The 20,885-nt window shown below is 45.0% G+C and overlaps 1 protein-coding gene across 2 annotated transcripts in view; it reads left to right on the top strand.

Annotated features, from left to right (window-relative positions):
- Positions 1-1,231: 1,231 nt before the first annotated feature.
- NACC2 (NACC family member 2) overlaps positions 1,232-20,885 on the top strand; it is a 241,520-nt gene continuing 221,866 nt past the window's right edge. For both annotated transcript variants that reach the window (XM_040324123.1, XM_040324120.1), the window contains exons 1-2: positions 1,232-1,368; positions 8,318-8,544. The gene's annotated coding sequence lies outside the window, so the exon portion shown is untranslated. The remainder of the gene's footprint in view (positions 1,369-8,317; positions 8,545-20,885) is intronic.

Here is a 20,885-nt window from a genome sequence, read left to right as displayed (position 1 = left end):
GGGGGGGTCCCGATCGGACCCCCGACCCGCAGAAAGGCAGGGACGTACATGTGCCTGTACGTGCCATTCTGTGGACGTATATGTACATGCGGCGGTCGTTAAGCGGTTAAGAGACAATAAATCGTTTTGCATTCAAAAAGTGTCTGGCGCTCATGAAATCTACCTTACATTACACCCACCACGCCTCATAACCCACTCTTCACAGAAGGATGTTGGCTGTCCCTGACTCTGGAGGTCACTATTGGGCCTTGGGGGTCCTGGGACTTGGCTACACAGTACACTCACACAGCAAAAACGCATATGCGTTCAGTGTGAAAGTAGCCTTAGGGATCTTTCACACGGAGCGGATCCGTATTGATCCGCTCCGTTAGCCCGTTTGGCTCAGCGGGGATTCCTCCGTTAATCCCTGCTGAGCTGTCGGCGGACAGGGCGGTCCCCGCACAAAGTGCAGAGACCGCCCTGTCTCTCCTCCGCTCTCCCCTATGGGGAATCGGGTGAATACGGACCGTCTGTCCGTATTCATCCGATCCGATCCGTCAGACGGAAGAAAAACAGGGGTTTCTTCCGTCTGAAAAAACGGATCCTGGCGGAGGCGGGTGATTACGGACGTTAGCGGATGCTCCATCCGCTAACGGCCGTGATCCCATAGGGAACCATTGTAAGTCCGTAAACGGACTTATGAAAAGCGGAGCGTTTGTCCGCTGGTGTGAAAGGGCCCTAAGTTGAAAAACGCCTGATACTCTGTTCACACATAGGTGTTTTGAATCGTGTGCAGAATCGCAGCGATTCTGCCCGCACTTTTTAAAATGTGTCATATCGCGCATGAGCATGTCAATGGCACCTAAAAATGCGGTGCAATTCTGCTGCGATCGAACACCACGTGTTACCCAAGAAAAGGTCCCGGAACTTCTTTTGGGCGTCGCACATCGCACAACTATGGTGGCAGAATAGCACCGCATTTTTAGGTGCCATTGAAATGAATGGCACCTGAACACGTTGATGTGCAATTTGACTCCCTCCACGATTCAAACGCTGTGAAAACGTGCAATTCTGATCCCAAAAAAAACACTCAGAAAATGCTTAAAAAAAAAAAATCCTTTCCTTGTGTGTGGTTTCTATCAATTCCCATTGTTCACTATAGTCACTAAAGTCTTTACACAGCCTGTTTACATCGGAGCTGATCGGGACTTAATTTTGAATAACTGCTGGCACCTGTGGATGGGATGGCTTTTCCCAGACAGGTAGAGAACATTTTAATAACTTTCTGTCTCTACAACAGGTGCTCTTGATGATTCCACTGTGATGGTGCCAGTTTCCAGCCACTGCCATGTACTGCAGAGTCCTGCCGCTGCTGCCACCACGAGTCTGGTAAGAAATGATGGCGAGTAATTGTTGGTGCTTTCTGGTACAATTTATATTATTCCATCTCAATCAACTATTATACAGCTGTGTACTTTCCAGGGAAGCTAATCTCTGTTTAAAACGATGTCCTAATGTAATTTCTTTTCCTCTACATTTTAAAAGCTCCATTCACAGGTAAATGTGGTGCAGCGACACCTGCTGCACCACGCTTTTTTGTGTGTTTTTGTGGCGTGTTTTTGGAGCAGCACCATTCATTTGAATGTGCCTCCCTCCGCTCCAAAGAAGCTCATGTAGCAAATTTTGGCACAGAGACAGGAGCCTTTGGTGGTGCAATTTTTGCCACGATTTTAGTGCGTTTTGTCGCACGACAATCGTGGCAAAATCGTACAACATTTGAGGTACCATTAAGAAATAATGGCATTGCATACGCATCTTGTGTTTTGCTGCGATTCCAGTAGGCTCAGGTGTGAATGAAGTGTTGTGGATCAGATTGCCAATAGCAGCTATATGTCTCTAGGACTCGAGTAATGGGGTCTAAACTCTGGCATTGTCCTTATTTGTCCCACCCCCAAGAAGTCTCGCTTATCTTATTGAAATCCACATGGTTTAATTTAATTTAAAGCAGTATTAAAGGGGTTTTCCACCCATTTTTTAAGTTTATTAAAAGTCGGCAGCTACAAAAAGTGTAGCTTCTGGCTTTTAATAAACAGATACTTACCTGCTCCACGGCTCCAGCGACGCGCCAGCCGGGGGTCCGCTCCTTGCCCCCCCTCGCCGGCCGGTGTCTTCATTCCTAGTGTGGGCACCCGGCAGTGACAGCTTTCGGCTTCACGGCCGGGCACCCACTGCGCATGCGCGAGCGGCGCCGTCTGATTGGACAGGCGCTCGCCTACAGGGAGGGGCTGTGAAAAGGCGATTAAGCTAAATCGCCTTTCCAGCCCCTCGGCGGAAGGAGGAAGTGGGACAGGAAGTCCCCTTCTCCTGAAGCCCCCACTCCCCCCCCAAAAAAATTACATGCCAAATGTGGCATGTAAGGGGGCGAGGAGTGGGTTAAGCGGAAGTTCCATTTTTAGGTGGAACTCCGCTTTAAGCCCAAAAGCAAACATTTTATTATATTGCAGCTTACCAGTTCTTGGATGTGATGTCTGCATTCGTTTTTTCTTTACTTTATATTCTTCTGATATGGCCAGTAAGGCTCGGTTCACGCTGCCGCAACTTGGGACCCGACTTGTGAGACCCCAAGTCGCATGACATGTGAAATCCTATATTAGTCAATGAGAGCTTATTAGCATTACTGAAGTCGCTCTGACTTTATAAAAGGTTCCTGTACTTCTCTGTGCCGGGACAAGGTCATCCGGTGCCCAGGGCATAGATTGAAAAACTGCGCCCCCCGCTGTGAAAAGCTACATTGCGTACAGACGATGGAATCTATACTAATTCATCAGTGACACTGCATTAACCCCCTTCTTGCTGCATATTACCATTACCATTGCTAATTAAACAAACTCCCCTCAGCCACCGTGAACTGAGCCTTAAGCCCGGTACACATGATCGGATTTTCCACGGACAAAGCATGGGACTTTTGTCCGAAGGCCATGAACTTGTCCTGCACACAAATGGCAAAGAATTGTCGGCCAACAAACACAAAACCATGTGGTCTTTCAGCTCTTTAGCACCACCCTTTGGGCAACTTCTGCTAATGTTGTGTTATGGTTTGCATTGCTTCTGAGCATGCGTGTTTGTACTTTGCATTTTTTCCCGAAGGACTTGTGTACACACGATCGGATAATCCTACAACACACATTTGTTGTCGAAAAATTTTGAAGCATGCTATCCAACATTTGTTGGCGAAAAATCCGACAACAATTTTCCGACGGAGCGTACAAACAGCCTGTCATCACACAATTCCCGTCGGAAAATACGATCATGTGTACAGGCCTTTTAGTCTGTTGTTTTTCAAAAGAACAAGCTCTTTCTTCCAGATCTATCCGGTTATGGGGTTGAGACAAACCATTTACAACTGACCGGTGCTTACAATTTATTTATTTGTAAAAAAACTTTTATCCCAAAGGAAAAAAAACAACTGCTGTAACTGATTATAAATGTAGCGCCCCCTTACTTTCAGTATGGGCACTACGCTAAAGTTAGTGGGGAATGGGAGAGTTATTTTGCTCCCATTCACAATTTGTTAAATTGCAGGGCTGCTGTCCTTTCAGAACTGTCTTGTAGGCCAGTCTGCGTTTCAGGGGTGTGTTTCCACCTCTGGGCGGTAGTTGGCGCTAGAGGGGTTCTGGCAGAGTCACTTTTGCCCAGCAGCCAATTAGAGGAGTTTTTCCCTCGTGGGCATGCTGGGGAAGGGTATATCTGGGGCAGACGTCATTGATTCTAGGTCCTTTTCGCGGGGTCCGAGTTCCAGGTGCGGCATCCACCTTCAGGGTGCGCGCATCCATGGACCCCGCCACCATGGCCTACTTGGCCGGAGTTGCGCGCCATGCGGAGCTCCATCCTGATGCGTAAAAGATGCCCCAGCCACTTGCTGGGTCCCAACCTTTGCTAAGAGGATCCTAAGCTGATAGCTGTGCGGTGGGGAATCGGCTCAGGGAGAACCCAGAAAGAGGTTATCCAGGAGGCCTGAACGAACCATCGGGGATCTGGTCACCACGATACTGACAGGTATATTGCAACTGTCAACTGGTGGCTTTAACTGAATTTACTGGGAGGATTCGCTCAATCCAATTATTGCACCTAAAATCGCTAGGCCTGTGGCAGAGGGCCAGAGTCAGGCCTGTGGCAGAGGTCTGTTCCTCCCAGCGAATTACAGGTGACACCTCGGCTGCCAGGCTTGTGGCGGAAGTCTGTCCGGGGGCACTTTACCCACTCTGGCTAGAGTGGCGACGAACTGATCTTATTACTACTAAGAGCAGGACTGCTCTTTTTCATATCCAAGGCCTGATACTAAAGTTGTTCTCATGCTTCATCAACCTTTCCTGTCTTGCCTTATGTTGATGTTGGCCATGTTGGGCCTTGGAATAAAGCATTGAAGAAAACCCAATTGATGACTGGACCTTCGCTCATTGCCTCAACTCACTAGCATCACCCCTAGACACCCTGCAAGGTAACTCAACACGCCGATCCCACAAACAATCAGCGGCTCCTGCGGGGGTAGCGCTACATAAATATATTAGGGTGGTCCCGATACCACTTTTTTAAGACCGATACTTTTTTTCAAGTACTTGCTAAAACCGATTACTGATGACTTTTTTAAAAAATAAATACATTTGCGACCGAATATGTCGGTGTTTCGTCACATTCAGCTACCCATCTCATCTTGCTACGGAAGTGATGTTCCGCTGAGAAATGTCGCACTGCGCATGCGCGATGCGTTACAAAGGATTTGCGACAATACAGAGCAGTGAAACCGTCAGATAATGTCACGGAAGTGACGTTACAGACAATACAAACACTGGGCTATGCGTTCCGAAACTATCACTTCCGATGTTACCTAGTGTGTCCAGAACTGCCAGCTGTCCCTGTACAACCCAAAGCAACCTGTGGTGTTAGGTTCTGCATTGCTGGTACTTGTAGTGCCCATCCAGAGCAACCTGTGGTGATAGATCCTGCTATGCTGGCACTTGTAGTGCCTCTAAAGATGCCAGCTGTCCTTGGACTGCCCTATACAATACAGGGCAACCAGTGCTGATTATCCTGCCATGCTGGGACTTGTAGTGCCTCTAGAGCTGTCAGCTGCCCCAATACAAGGCAGGGCAACCTGTGGTGTTAGTTCCTGCTATGCTGGGACTTGTATTACCCCTAGAGCTCTAAGCTGCCCCACTACTAGCGAGGGCAACCGGCAGTTCTGGAGACATTACAAGTCCCAGCATTGGGTTGTACAGGACAGCTGGCAGTTCTGGAGGCACTAAAAGTCCCAGCATGGCATGATAATCACCACTGGTTGCCCTGCCTTGTATAGAGATGGCAACTTTTAGAGGCACTAAAAGTCCCAGCATAGCAGGATCTATAACCACAGGTTGCTCTGGATAGGCACTACAAGTACCAGCAATGCAGAACCTAACACCACAGGTTGCTTTGGGTTGTACAGGGACAGCTGGCAGTTCTGGAGACACTAGGTAACAAGGGAAGTATTTAGTCTTCGAACGCATAGCCCAGTGTTTGTATTGTCTGTAACGTCACTTCTGTGACATTATCCTGACGGTTTCACTGCTCTGTATTATCGCAAATCGTTTGGAACGCATGCACAGTGCGAAATTTCTCAGCGTAACGTCACTTCCGTAGCAAGATGAGATGGGTAGCTGATTGTGACCAGACATCCGCTCCCTGCCAGCTTACTTCCTTCAGGACTCGCTCGACGTTCCGCCCGCCGACCCATTCCAGGTATCGGCTAAGGCATCGGGAGCATTTGTGCGAGTACAAGTACTCGTGCAAATGCTCGGTATCGTTTCCGATACTAGTATCGGTATCAGGACTACCCTAAAATATATCTATATCTGCTAGTACATCTAACACTCCCCTTCCCCTAGATTGACAATGCTGCTGTCCAAAGGTCTCTGTTGCTCCTTCATTCAGAGTGGTGGCCCTCTAATACAGGAGGTGTGTTTCAGGCCAGATCATCAAGTGAAAACAGCCAAAAGAAAACTAATGCAGCCACCACATGTAAGCTGCAATATATTTAGATTTTTGGTTTTGGCTTTAATACTCCTTAAAGTGACCTGAGATGTTTTCCTTCTAGTAAAAGTTGTAGGCAAACTTGTGGGTAAAATGTATTCTCTGACACTTGGTCTGAATTCCAATACTTCCATGCTCTTATTGTGGAAGTTTACCAAACACTCCACTGATCAAGCAGAATGTTGCTGGATGTGACAGAGAGACTCCGATTGAAAAAAAATAATCTATTTTTTTAGTGGAGTATACCTCTGCAGAGTCCTAGTCATCAGGTGTTAGCTCTCCCGTTTGGAATATTTGCTCCATTAATCTTCAGTGATGTCTGCATAAGGGGAACATCTGCCAGAATACATTGCCTCCAGCAAAGATTTCTGGGTAGCAGACAAGATGGATGGTTTTAAATATCTATTTAGTTTTCTATTATTACCCTGTGTGAGACTAAGAAGAAAGAAAAATATGGAAAAAATAAGTAGCTTCACAGATATTCTAAATCTGATTATGTTGGCAAAACCCCTTACAAGCGGAGGAACTACAAGTCCCAGCACACTGGATGGCAGGACAGTCTCATCAAACAGCGTTTACCTCCCAACTTAGATGTTTTGGGTACATTGTGTGCTCCAGCTCTGAATGTTACATTCTCCTAAATATAAAAAATAAAAATCCAGCAGTGGTGGTGGATCCTCTTATAATGGGCACAATAGGTGTGCAGCTCCAGAAACCCAGCGCAGAGATCTCACCCAGAGAGTCCCAAAGGGATAGAAGAAATGCCCTGTGGTTTACCACTTCAGCAAAGTGCTGAATTATGAAGCCTGTCTGAGAGTTCAAAAAAAGGGGGAGGAGAGCTGAAATTACACACTGCGGAGCTCAGTGAGGAGAGCTCTGAGAGCTGATTGGAGGGAAGAGACACCCCTCCCTTGATACAGCACACATGAACAGTTCTGAGGCTGTCAATCAGTTGGAGATCCCTCCCTGTCACCATTTTTCTTACTCATGCTGATTCATGCTGAACAATTCTATAACTCTGATCAGCGGATTACAACAGATTAACCCCTAATGTGACCTTTAGAGTCTGCCAAAGACCGAAGACTGGGGCGGAGATTCACCTTCCAGCAGGACAACGACCCTAAACATACAGCCAGAGCTACAATGAAATGGTTTAGATCAAAGCATATTCATGTGTTAGAATGGCCCAGTCAAAGTCCAGACCTAAATCACATTGAGAATCTGTGGAAAGACTTGAAAATTGCTGTTAACAGATGCCATCCAATCTGACAGAGCTTGAGATATTTTGCAAAGAATGAGCAAAAATGTCACTCTCTAGATGTGCAAAGCTGGTACAGACAGCCCAAAAAGACTGCAATTGCAGCAAAATGTGGTTCTACAAAGTATTTATGTGCCACTTTGTGTTGGTCTATCACATAAAATCTCAATAAGATACATTTACATTTTTGGTTGTAACATGACAAAATGTGAAAAATTTCAAGGGGTATGAATACTTTTTCAAGGCACTGTATATGGTTATATTTACTAAAATGATTGCATTTCTATGTACTGTGGAGACCAGATATAGTCATACCTCCCAACTTTCTGAGTTGGGAATGAGGGACACCTATCAGCAAAAGTATGCAGGCATAGGACACACCCCCTTGCCACGCCCCCTTAAAGGAGAATTGTACGGAAAAAAACCAAGATTGGTTAAACCCACAAGTGCTTTTTTTTACTACTACTATTCCTTTATATTGGCTTTTGGAATTTACAAATGCAGCAATTTAGAAATTCAATGATATAGAAAGTGCATTTTATATACAACTATATAAATGAGGGACAAATGAGGAGGAATGAGGGACAGAGGGACAGATCAGGGACAGTCCCTCGAAATCGGGGACAGTTGGGAAGTATGGATATAGTGGATGCAGGGTCCAGGATTTAGTAACACTTTAAGCAAAGTGCTATTTGTGTCATTTCCAGAAAGTTGATCAAGCAAAAATATTATTTCATAGTTGTTTATTTCTGCCAATAAAAACAACTGAATCCATGCCGGAAAGTTTTGTCTATTTTTTTATTCCTTTTTTTTCCACACCCGATCAATGAAAATGATCATATGGAAAATCGGTGTTAGCGTTCAATGTGCTAGATATCTTGCGTCTCTAGACCTCGGTTTTATGTTTTCGATTAGCTGTAGATTGTGAGCCCATTTTCTTTCCACTCTTAATCGATGTTTTAATAGACCACCAACCAGACAAATAAATTTGATTACGTTTTTGTCCCAAAACAGGATGGGGAAAGCTGTTCCTTTAAATTCCCTGTTGCCATGGAGGGTGAGGTCAGAGAAAGTCCATGTGCTGGAATTACTTCCTGCTGCCGCTCTTTGTAGCTGTGAGTCTGAAGCTCCAGAGAGAGAGAGAGAGCTTGTCTGGGTGCCTGGCAGCAAGGCCTGGTCATTCCTGACAGTGGCGTCCCAGCTGTTCCCTCTGCCGCTTCTTGGATGGGCACTCCTGGCAGGTAGGTGTCTCTCTTTTCATTACAGCTGCACTTTGTTATTCAGATGGGGGGGGGGGGGAGTAGTTGGCAGGAGTTTACAGTAATGTGTGAAGTTGTCTAAACAGAGTGATACTGACCCGCTAAGCTTGCACTCCAAACACAGCTGTAAGGAGCTAGAACTGGCTCATTTGACTTCACAAGATGAGACACTGTACCTCTAGCTGCACTAAGCTGATGGGAGGCAGAAGTGTCACTTGTCACACACGTCTAGACAATAGTAACGGTTACTTTGTGAGCTGGGCTAACCCTTTAAGTGCTGCAGCAGCCAAGCGCAGCATTGGTTCTTTGGATGGTTCAGATTTGTGTTTAAGACAGAATGCTGACCTAAATGAAAATCGGGAGATTATTGTTAAAATTCAGAGCAAAAAGCTCCCATTGTTGAAACTAAAATGCAGTCCAATACTTAATAAGCGTGTGAGTTTTTGGCTGCTGAAACTTGACTTGGCTGTTCATCACGTAAACCTTGCATGTGTTACCCTAAATATGTAAAAAAAAAAATGTGTGTTTTATAAATCATAGTCTCTATCATTTTTTCATGTACTTTATTCATCTGGAGTACCTGGTTGATCTTGCCAGTCACCTTTCTGCCTTGTTCTAAACTGACCACGCAAATAATAGAAGCTGATCTATGTTGGTGTGGTCAGTTTGCATTGTTTGGCTCACCGTTCAGAGGTACAGGACATTGTGCAGACACACAACATGCCTGTATTGGATAGTTTGTTCAGCCACTGCACCCCCCTGACCAATCACAGCTTGCCTCTAGCACACACCCCCTCCCAATCACAGTCTGTCTATTGAACATGCCCCCTACTCAAGCACAGCCTGCATCTTGCCTCAGGCTGAACAGAGTATGGAATAATGGCACACTGTGGGATTGATTTACTAAACCTGGAGAGTGCAAAATCTGGCGCAGCTGTGCATGGTAGCCAATCAACTTCTAACTTCTGCTTGTTCAGTTAAAGAGAAGCTCCAGGCTCCTCCCTAAAAAAATATGTCCGCATCTACAAATACTGTAGCTGCTGACTTATAATATTAGGGCACTTACCTGTCCAGGCATCCAGCGGTGTCCCTACCCGAGCCAATTTCAATCGGCTTATGAGTGCTGCCGCCGCCATCTCTAAATTGTGACTATATTGATTTTCCTAACCACTTCAGCCCCGGAAGAGCATTTGATCACCTCTGCGGTTTTTATTTTTTGCGCTATAAACAAAAAAGCAACAATTTTGAAGAAAAAACTAAATTTTTTCCTTTTTTGCTATAACTATCCCCCCAATTTATTATATATATTTTTAAACACATTTCTTTATCAGTTTAGGCCAATATATATTCTTCTACATATTTTTGGTTAAAAAAAATTGTAATAAGCATATATTGATTGGTTTGTGCAAAAGTTATAGCGTCTACAAACTATGGGAAAGATTTATGGCATTTTTATTATTATTATTTATTTTTTACTAGTAATGGCGGTGATCTGTGATTTTTAGTGGTACTGCGACATTACGTCTGACAGATCGGACACTTTTGACACACATTTTTGGGACCATTGACATTTATATAGCGATCAGTGCTAAAATATGCCTGTATTGGATACTGGCTCCCCTTAGCCAAGATGGCGGCGGGAGCACTCGGGAGCCGATTGAAGAATTGGCTCGGGTAGGGACACCGCTGGATGCCTGGACAGGTAAGTGCCCTAATATTATAAGTCAGCAGCTACAGTATTTGTAGATGCTGACTTATTTTTTTTAGGGAGGAGCCTGGAGCTTCTCTTTAATCAGTGCTATAAATATGCACTGATTACTATGTAAATATCACTTGTAGGTAATTGGGTTAACACTAGGGGGCGATCAAGGGGTAAATGTGAGTTCCCTAGATGTGTTCTAACTGTATGGGGATAGGACTGGGGGAGGAGACCTATCATTGTTTTTACAAACAAACAATATGTCTCCTCTCCCCTGACAGAACAGGGATTTGTGTGTTAACACACAAATCCTCGTGCTGGCTCTCGTGCACACGAACCCACTATTATTTATTTTTTAAAGCCAAAAAACGCCCCAGCCAAAAACTGCTGATAACAGCCTATGTGTGCATGTACACATAGGAGAACATGATGGGGAGTTTATTGACTGTAGAACAAAACGTCTTAAGCCAAAAACAGCTGCTGTAAAAACTACCAAAAATATCCAGTGTGCTTGAGGCCTAATAAAGGAGGTGGAAAGAGAAAAGAACCCCTGGAGTGGGACTTTGAAGGCACTACCGTAACAATAATGATAGTAAGAAAGTAAATAAATAATAATTATTGAAAACACATATATACAGGAGGTGTTACTATCCTTATCACCAGGTGAAAACAGGGGAACATTTCCAAAACTGATGCAGACCCCACATCTAATGTGAGTGAGCTGCAATACAGTTTTGGTTTTGGGTTTATTACTGCTTTTAAAGCTTCCATTGTGATATTTTTTTTTTTTTTCTGAAGCTCTGTGATACAGTGAGCAAACTTGAAATCAAGCACCAGGTGCAAAACAAAGTGAGCACATAAAGTGTGCAGGGTGTACACATGGTCCTTCTCCTAAGACAAAGGACCCTCGCCCTGATCCCCTGATGCATAAGGCTCCTGACAGGAATTGGGTTATTTGTGGTCCACCCAACTGGAACCAGGCGGACCCCTTATTTCAGGAGGCCTGCTGAAGCAAGGACTACCCAAGTAGTAGGTGGGGCTCCCGCGAAGGGAAACCTGATGGGAAGGGCAGAACCTGACCAAAAGGCCATGTGCCTCCACCCCCGCCCCCCCAAGATTTTTCTGATCAAATCCGAGGACCTACAACTAGTTAACAAGGTGTTGAAAGTGCAAACATGCTGTGCAAAAAAGGGAAAGAGGTAAGGGATAAGTGCTTAATGCCAGGATATAATACAATGGCAGGTATAAAAATTCCTCCAGTCTCGACCAAAAGGCCCAAGAGGCAGGTGTAAAAAAGTGGGCAATGGTGCAATAATAAACTCAAAGCAAGCTCCCCCACAGTGAGAATTTCTGGCACCCTTGGACTGCCACTCCTCGTCCCGATTGGAGCCTGTCCCGATTAATTTCCCGGGATTTTGGTTTTGTCTCAGGAAAATCGGGAATTTTTTAGGCAAAAACGGCCGCTGAGCTACAAAAAGATGACCGCCGCATTTCCCCTAGTGTTCAGTGGAGAGACAATCGGGCTGCTCTCTTCAGTGTACAATGGACAATTCTCCTGTATACTGAAGCCTATTGGCTGCACGGCCCCACCCCTCTCCACTGAACACACGTGAAAGGAACTGTTAGCTGCTACTGTTGGGGACATACATTACACTGTATTGAAGGAGATCGCCACTGCCTGGGAACACCACAGATGTAAGGAGGGGGTCTGCTGCCTGGGGACATCGGATGTAAGAAGGGGTGCTGCTGCCTGGGGACACCACAGATGTGAGGAGGGACTCCGCTGCCTGGGGACACCACAGATGTGAGGAGGGGCTCTGCTGCCTGGGGACAGTGCAGATGTGAGGAGGGACTTGGCTGGGGGCACCTGATGGCATCTGGTGGCAGGCGACGTGACAAGTGACACACTCAGGGCTAGCACTGATTGGGCATTATGGTTGAACTATTTAATTTTATATTGCAATGTAATAGAAATAATGCACTTCAATCATCCTGACACCATAACAACCATGGTGCCATGATGATTGAAGCGCTAACATCAGGTGTTTGAAGTATCTTTATTTGCAGATTGTTTATCTCTGGAATACATATTTCTATTGCAGTGTAGGATCTGGGCCTGCTGTCCCTCCCTCTCTCTTTCCTTCCTTGTCTCTCCTTCCCTCCATCTCTCTCCCCCTCTCCCCCCCTCTCCATCCCTCATTCATCTCAGACTCTAACCACACGCCCATTTGGGTCACGCCCATATGAACCATGCTTACTATTTTGCATAAACCACACCCACTTTTCAGCGCAGCACGCTATAATTCCCCCCTGTGTCACGCCTACAAATGCATGCCCCACCCCATAATTATAATAAGACCCCACCTACAGCCAAAAAAGTGTCCGTATAATTTTTTTTTAATGTTGCCAACTATGCCACTCCAGGAGCACATACTGTGGGCTTCTCTAAGCCTGGCTCCTGGCAATACCAGAGCGGCACTATTGCTACCACGAAAGCATTAGAACTTAGGGAGAGCTTTGCCTTCAACCGCGGACAAGCCTGGTATGATCATTCAATACCGATGTGAAAGCTTGCAGAATGATGACATTCACTCACAGTGAATGTGGTGAAAGCTGGCAGCTTGGTGACATATGGTAAAAGCCAGCAGTACATGGTTATGTGATTATTCAGTGACAATTATCTCATGATTTAGTGCCAGTGTTTTGAAAGCAACTACAGAGAGGCAATAAAGTGAAAGCTGTCTTTTTAAAAAGATGTCAGTGAAAGTGACCCAGGAACACAGTAAACATGCTTTAATCTGGGGGTGCTCAACCTTTTTGAAGCGCGAGGGGCACTTAAATGATTTGGTAACTGGTTGCGGGCCACAATTAACTATGGGGTTTTTACCGCCCCCCCCCAAACTGCAAATGTAAAAAATTCCTTACTGTCCTAAGCCCCCTATAAAGCTGCTTCACACTGATGCAGTGCAGTGCACCTGTGGCCTTCCTTTGTCCCTCATTTTGGTTTGATCTATATACGGTACTTTTTATATAAAATACACTTTTTAACTTTCAAAAATTGTTTGCCAGGGCTAAACCTTTCATCCAAATTCTAAATTGCTGCATTTGTTTATTTTAAAAGCCAATTTAAAGGAATAGTAGTGGTAAAAAAATGTCCTTGTGGATTTAATTAACTTTTTTGGGGTTAACTCTCCTTTAAGAGGGTGTGCCAGGGGGGCGTGTCCTATGCCTACATATGTTTGCAAGTAGGTGTCCCTCATTACCATTTCAAAATGTTGGTGGGTATGCATGTAGGAGTTTTGGTGCACTTTCAGAAAGCACACCAAAGCCGCAGGTGCACTGCACCTGCGGCTTTGGTGTGAAAGCAGCCTAATAACCCTTTTTTAGACATGCTAGTATGCCCATTGCAAAAGTACAGTGTATGTGTTTAATACACTGACCCTTTCCTCTTCTAGCTTCTGCTGTCATTGCTCTCCAGGCTGCTAAAAAGATCCCAGACGACGTGCTCTTGGTATTACTCCTCCTTGGACAGCTATTTCTCACTAGCCATATATACCTCAGGATAGTAAGAAGAGTGGGAAGTCTCCATGCCAACGCTCTGGCATGGCGGGTTGACAGAAACAGATCACGATCAACTGGTTGTAGATTCACCATTGCAGAGCATCACAGTGCATGGAGCCGGTGCCGGCAGCAGAGGAAGCAGGCAGCCGTAGAGGGAGAAGGAGCCGCATAAGCCGTTTCTTCCTTTGTAGCAGTGGCTCCTGCTCCCTCTGCCGACTTCCTCTGCTGCCAATACCGGCTCCATGCACTCTTATGCTCTGGAATGGTGAGTCGGCAACCCGTTGATAGTGATCTGTGCTTGTCAAGCGGCCATCCCAGGGCTTCCCCACTCCTCTTGCTATCCTAGGGTATATATGGTTCGTAAGCAATTATACAGCTGTAGTTGGTGGGACAAAGATTTAGCTATAAGTTTTAGATAAGTTTTTGTCTCTTCATATATCTTTTCGCTACTGACCTGCAGTAACCCCCTCCACCTTCAGTAGACTAGTAGAGATGCAGCAGGGCAGCCATAAGAGTACTAATTTGTACATCATGTTGCAACACCAAATGACTCCATGGTGGTTTGTGGTTTTTCTTTGGGAGAAATTTACAAGATTTTACTTTCTGATGAAAAAAGGAAGGAGGGGCAGAGGGGGACCATTGAAAGGGGAAAACAAGTTGTTTTAAAGGCATATTCGCGTTGTGTGCATGCGCGTCAATTTATAGGGCACCTGCATGAAAAGTCACGCATTAAACTTTGCATACACTACAAAACATGTAGAGTATGCACATTCTCCTATAAAAGTAGTAAGAGAGAGGGAAGAAAAGAAAAAGGCGCACCAGCCTAGTGTGTTACCGTTAGAACAATTTAATAGATTAAAAATTTAATAAAAAAATACTCACAAAGAAAGCGGCATTATAGGCTTATCAACAACGCTGTAATGGATACCCCTCAAACCATGATGGTTACTCTTAGCGTGCAAAAAGGAATGACCCCCACTGGGTTTAAAGTGAGTCTTTGAAATAATGTTGCTGTCTGAATCGCTCCTTAGTTCTAAGTCTAGGAAGACTAGAACATCCTTATTGATGACATGAGTGAACTCAATACCAAAGGGTATGGATTTACAGTGTTCAAGGAAATTGTCAAGTTCACAATCTGTTCCATCCCAGATGATTAGAATATCATCAATATACCGGGCGAAGAGGACCAGGTTCGCCTCGAACGGGTTATCATGCCAGATCGAGGCCCTTTCCCAATAGCCCATGAAAAGGTTTGCGTAACTAGGTGCGAACCTGGCTCCTATGGCCGTGCCCTTAGTCTGTAAGAAGTGCTCCCCTTAGAAGGAAAAGTGGTTATGGGTGAGCGCAAACTCAACAGAGTCCAAGAGAAACTTGGCATGTAGAGGATTCAGGTCGCTGGCTTCTGACAAGTAATAGTTCATTGCCCTAAGGCCATGCTTATGTTCAATGGATGTATACAAAGAGGCCACATCAAGGGAGAGCCATCTATAGTTGGGTTGCCAGGTGTAGTGCCACAGGATCTCTAGCCTATGACTGGCGTCTCTACCAAAAGATGGAAGGCTGACCACTATATTTTGCAGGAAATGATCTATGTAGCATCCCAAATTGCTGGAAAGGCTATCAATGCCCGAAATAATGGGTCTACCTCGAGGGTTCACCATACACTTATGCACTTTAGGAATATGATAGAAGTGCGGGGTGGCTGCATATCTATTATAAAGAAAAAAGTACTCGTTCTTTGTGAGCACGGCATCTAGAAGAGCATGATCAAGTAGCACCTTGAGCTTCTTAATGTAATCTAGAACCGGGTCCCTTTTTAGTTTAGTGTAGGTGTCTGCATCCCCCAGTAGCCTCACAGCCTCTGCAATATAGTCGGCTCTATTCTGGATAACCAAACTTCCACCTTTATCGGCTTTCCTTTTAATTACTACTGCTACCGATATTAATCTATAATATATTATATCACATTTATATTTACATTTTTTATTTGTCATTTATCCCTATTCTATCATTATTATCCCATTTTTTCATCCAATATTATTATTATTATTATCATTGCTATTTTGATTTGTGTGAGGTATCTGGGACCACCCACTTAGGTGGGTGGAGTCTAGATGGTCCCTGGGAAGTCCTCCGTGGCTTGCAGTCGTTAGGCACATTCATGAGTGCTCATATGTATATAAGGGGGGCCTTTGGAAGGTTCTACACTGCTGGGCTCTGATGAAGAGGTCTTTTGAGCCTCGAAACGCATCAGCCGGCAGTGACACACCTTCATCCCCCCATTTGGAGTGTGGTTTGAGGGGTATCCATTACAGCGTTGTTGAAAAGCCTATCATGCTGCTTTCTTTGTGAGTAGTTTTTTATTACATTTTTAATCTATTAAATTGTTATAACGGTAACACACTAGGCTGGTGCGCCTTTTTCTTTTCTTCCCTCTCTCTTACTACCAGGATATTCCCCAGCAAGGCCTCTGTTACCGTTTTTGGCACTTTTTTTTATGGAACACTGACTGTTGGACAATCTACTCGTGCGCAGGAGTATTTGTTTTTCTGTGTTCTATCCTATTAAAGTAGTGCTGAGCACAAAACTCAGCTATATCACAAGGGTACATACAAAATATTTATGTTTATAGATGGTCCTGGGCTTGGTTCAATAAATTATAACAAATATATTATTTGCCAAAACTTTTTTTTTTTTTTTTTTTCAGCACTCACTTTCTTTCACTACCAAATAATCGGTCATTATGGCCAATAACGATTGTTATAGCTTTGTGAATTCAGCCTTTATTGCCGATTTTCTTTTATATGATCTCTTCCTAACCAAATGAGCCATCTCTACATATCTGCTGGAGAATTCCATAAGAAATGGATAGATGGTACAAATTAAATCTGCCTTGGAACTGTTATCCTTTGATTGGCCCAGGCGAAAGAACTGGGACAGGCTGTATTTTCTAATGATTGAACAAAGATCAAAGATGCAAAGTTTTTTGTCACACCTGCGTTCTCAATTCACTTATAGCTTATATTGTGTTAGGATAAGCGCAGCCACAAGTATAGAAATAGGTCACAAAGCAACATGGCTGAAGCGATGCATGTTCAGTCCTTCCGCATCTTCTAAAATAGACGTTCCTCTGCGTCCGGAGATAGCAGCCGCTGTGTCAGGAGTGACATACTGAGCCATATGTTAAGGAATTAACCCTTGCATGGCTAGCTGTCAGTGTGGAAGAGACACAAAACATACTCCTGTATGAAACCCTCCGTAGGGGAACCCGCTGAAATAAAGACCTTGCTGCTTATCATTAAAGCATGGCTCTAGCCTAAGTGAAGAACATGCTCTTAGGAAGACTCTGGAATCACTCAAAGTTTAATAACTGCTTAGAAGCGACATGTGGAAGCTGCCAGTGCAGATTTGTTTTGATGGCTCAGACTTGGAGGCCGTCATCCTCATCCTTGCTTAATTACACAGAGAATCACTCAACACAGCACACATATTTTTTAGTGCAGAATCTTTGAGATGGAGTTTGTATGAACTAGTAAATATGGTGAGTGTTGGCCCAATAGTACAGGCGCTGATAGCTGATCATTCAGCACACTTGGCTTTTTTGGGCTTAAGAGTTAGGTCGACGGGATTTAAAGCGATGTTAAACCCCAAAACAAAAATTTTAAGTAGGAGTAAAGGCAAATATGTTGTCTGGGTTTTTTATTTTATTTTTTACGTACGGTTATATCCTTGAACTACACGCTGTCTACTGCATTGGCATACATTAGATGTAGTTCGTTCATTCACAGAACCCTGTGAATGCATAACATGGCTATGTGGGCAGAGCCCCACATGATCACACTTTTTATAAATTGTGACAGCATGTGCAGGGAGAAGATCCCCCCTCCCGCTGTGACAGTAATTTTTCTAGCAAAAATAATAATAATTTTAACTTGTAAACACCAAGTGTTAATAGGCCTGGCCCTTAAGGGCCCTTTCACACATACGGACAGTATGTCAGTATTTCATCCATCTGTTTTTGGATGAAATACGGACATACATGTATCCCTATGGGATAGCAGGTGTCAGCGGATGAACATCCGCTGACACCCGATGTCATCGTTCCCTGCTATCGTCCGATTAGCAGACTGAGGAAAATCCTATTTCTCTTATCGTCCATGGACAGACACAGCTCCTTAAATCTTGACAAGTGGGTTATGTTCCCTGTTTGTGTTTACAACTGGGGGGTGTGGCTGTAGGTCTGACGTCATCGATTGTGTCTCCCTAAAAAAGGGATGACACGATCGATGCAGCCGCCACAGTGAAGCACGGGGAAGCCGTGTTTACATACGGCTCTCCCCGTTCTTCAGCTCCGGGGAGCGATCGCGAGGGGGCGGCTATTCGAAACGAATAGCCGTGCCCTCATCCCGGATCGCTCCCAGAGGCTTACCGACCGCCGTATGTACCGGGGGGGTCCCAATCGAACCCCCGACCCATGTCTAGGCAGCGACGTGCCGGCACGTCATTCTGCCGAGCGGTTAAGGAGCTGTGTCCGTCCATGGACGATAAGAGAAAATAGGATTTTTTGTACTTGCCGTAAAATCCTTTTCTCTGAGTCCATGGACGGACACAGCACCCACCCCTCCTTTTTAGGTTTGTACTGCTTGTTACAAACTGAGGCTGCATGCTGCAGTGAGGAGGGTTGTGTCTGGAGGGACCGCCCCCTGGGTGGGGCTGTTCAACTCTTTTAATGTATCATGTATTTGTATCTAACATGTTTCTGCCTAGTCCTCTCCTGTAAACAGGGAACATAACCCACTTGTCAAGATTTAAGGAGCTGTGTCCGTCCATGGACTCAGAGAAAAGGATTTTACAGTGAGTACAAAAAATCCTATTTTTTCCATCCGTCTCCATAAAGGAGAGCGGAGATCTGACAGGGCGGTCCCTACACAGTGTGTAGGGACCGCCCTGTCATCTGCCGGCTCAGCGGGGATCAACAGAGTGATCCCCGCTGAGCAAGCGGATAAGAACGGTACGGATCCTCAGGGGATCCGTACGTGGGAAAGGGCCCTTATTAAAAGTCGGCAGCTACAGTGTTTGTAACTGCTGACTTAAAATGTTTAAAGGAGTCTGGAGCTCCGCTATAAGGGTGGCTTCAATCTGTATGGAGGACCAATGGAGACACCTTTTGGACAGTTTGTAAGCTGGAGAGAGTACTATCGATGCACTAGCAGATTTAGACCCCATACACACTATTGGTTTTCTGCAGATTTCTGTCTTCAGATTTACCAAAAGATATAATACGAGGTCAAACCTTAACTGCTTGCCGTCGTTTAACGGCGGCAGGTCGGCTCCCCTGCGCGAGAGCCCGTAGCTCTACGTCGGCTCTCTCGCAGGCCACTAGGGGCGCACGCCCCCGACTCCCGTGCCCGTCAGGCGCGATCGCTGCCGGGCACCCGCGATTGCTCGTTACAGAGCGGGGACCGGGAGCTGTGTGTTTAAACACACAGCTCCCGGTCCTGTCAGGGGGGGAAATGCTGATCCTCTGTTCATACAACGTATGAACATAAGATCAGTGGTTTCCCCTAGTGAGGCCACCCCCCCTACAGTTAGAACACACCCAGGGACATGCTCGACCCCTTCCCCGCCCCCTAGTTTAACCCCCTTCACTGCCAGTGGCATTTTTATAGTAATCCAATGCATTTTTATAGCACTGATCGCTATAAAAATGCCAATGGTCCCAAAAATGTGTCAGAAGTGTCCGCTATAATGTCGCAGCACCGAAAAAAAAATCACTGATCGCCGCCATTACTAGTAAAAAAAAAAAATTAATAAAAATGCCATAAAAATACCCCCTATTTTGTAAACGCTATAACTTTTGCGCAAACCAATCAATAAACGCTTATTGCGATTTTTTTTTTCTTTTTTTACGACAAATATGTAGAAGAATACGTATCAGCCTAAACTGAGGAAAAAAAAGTTTTTTTATATATTTTTGGGGGATATTTATTACAGCAAAAAGTAAAAATTATTCATTTTTTTTCAAAATTGTGGCTCTATTTTTGTTTATAGCGCAAAAACTAAAAACCGCAGAGGTGATCAAATACCACCAAAAGAAAGCTCTATTTGTGGGGAAAAAGGACGGCAATTTTGTTTGGGAGCCACGTTGCAGGACCGCGCAATTGTCAGTTAAAGTGCTCTGGTCTTTGGGCAGCAATATGGTCCGGGGCTGAAGTGGTTAAAGTGGTTGTAAACCCTCCTAAGGCACTTTCACCTACAGGTACAAGCGCACTGACCATTCAGGGCTTGTGAGCTGTAGAAGCTGGGGATCTGCTGGTCCCGCGCGCACGCGCGGGAGTGACGTCATCGCCGCTTTGGCCAATCACAGCGCCTGAGCGGCGATAACAGGAAGAAAGCTCCCAGGGGACAGCTTTCCCCTGGGAGCCGTCAACACTGCACATGCGCGGGATCGAGCGGTGAATGCTGGGAGGCCAGCATTCACCGTATCCCGGAAGAAGACCCTGTCGGCTTCACAGTGCCCACAGGTAAAATGGAAACGTCCATCGGCTGATAATATAAAAAATATCCTTTGCACAATTACAGCGATTACGCCGGCTAAAGGAGTGGGACACCCTGGTAGTGCGGTAGTACAGGTAAGCCCTGACGTTTAATGCAAAAAAAAATGATATCCCGCGGAACCCCCGCTTTAAGGAATCCTATTCCTTACTTTGGCAATATACGGCAAACTGGGAATGCAACACAATGTACTCCCATGTGTCTCATGGTGTGATGCTGTGTGGAATTGTCGACACCTATTGTACTTGTGCATTGGAGTGGTGAACTCAGTGTGTCATGTGTTGACATACATTGTACAACAATGCATAGGTGTGAAACCAGCTTAAATGTAAACTGTCTAATTGGTGTGTTTTATGCTTTAAAAAGCTGCTGTACGTATGTTGAAAATATATATGTATATGGGGGTAGCCAAATTTTGCTCACTACATATTAAAGACTCCAGGAAAACTGCTAAATACACAAATTTTTATGTATTATATGTTTGAGAGCTGTTTTGTCTGCAAAATAA

Source organism: Rana temporaria, chromosome 9 (assembly GCF_905171775.1).
Source record: "Rana temporaria chromosome 9, aRanTem1.1, whole genome shotgun sequence".
Classification (NCBI taxonomy): Eukaryota; Metazoa; Chordata; class Amphibia; order Anura; family Ranidae; genus Rana; species Rana temporaria.
This window is presented reverse-complemented; position numbering and strand designations above follow the sequence as displayed.